The 911-nt window shown below is 52.5% G+C and overlaps 1 pseudogene; it reads left to right on the forward strand.

The window, feature by feature from the left end:
• Positions 1-48: 48 nt before the first annotated feature.
• LOC105461687 lies at positions 49-606 on the forward strand (annotated as a pseudogene).
• The last annotated feature ends 305 nt before the right edge of the window (positions 607-911 follow it).

Consider the following 911-nt stretch of genomic DNA (forward strand, 5'->3'; position numbering starts at 1 on the left):
TATGTATACATCTATATCTATATGCAAGGTATAAAAATTTTATTGCAGCGCGGACGACTGGCAATGTAGTAAATGCGGCAACGTAAACTGGGCCCGTCGGCAACAGTGTAATATGTGCAACGCCCCGAAATTCGGTGAGATAGAGGAACGCACGGGGTACGGTGGTGGGTACAACGATCGAGGAGTCGTCGAGTACAAGGAGAGGCGGGACGACGACGACGAGTACGACGAGTTCGGACGGCGTAAAAAAAAGAGAAAAATAGAGAAGAATTCCGACGACGATTCGAAGGATTCCAAGTACAGCAGCCCGTCGCGTAAATCTAGAGACAAGGAAGTCGAGAGGGACGAAGTGGAAGAGGAGGAGCAGGAGGAAAACGTAAAGTCTTTATAATTGAAAGCGGCGTAAAATCGAGTGTGTGACGTCAGAATTGAAAAGTCACGCTCCTCAATATCGATTAAAATACCTCGCGGATACTTCGGACTACACTTAATGGGTATTGTAAATCACAGGAGGAAGAGGAAGACGAGAAGGAAGAGGAGGAGGAGGAGGAGGAGGACGATGGTGGTAGAGACGAACGAAGAGCAATGAGCGGGGAGTGGATCGGGGTAAGTAGACGGGGTTGGAAAGTGGCGTACGGTGAAGCGAGACGCACAGAGGGAAGAACGGGAGGATTCGGGGTGGCGAGGACCGAGGCAGGGGAGGAGCGGGAGAGAGAAATGGGAAACAGGGAGAAAGAGAGAGAGAGGGAACCTCTGGCAACGGGTCGATCGAAAGCGCAGCGCAGAGAAATGCACCACCTCTGCTCTGGTCTGGCAGCTTTGCGGGCGCACCACCGCGTCCGCGTGCGTCAGAAAGAGAGAAAGAGAACGACGGCGCGGGAGAGGGAGAGATGGAGAAAGAGGGAGAGAGA

Source organism: Wasmannia auropunctata, unplaced genomic scaffold (assembly GCF_000956235.1).
Source record: "Wasmannia auropunctata unplaced genomic scaffold, wasmannia.A_1.0 LD280824.1, whole genome shotgun sequence".
NCBI lineage: Eukaryota > Metazoa > Arthropoda > Insecta > Hymenoptera > Formicidae > Wasmannia > Wasmannia auropunctata.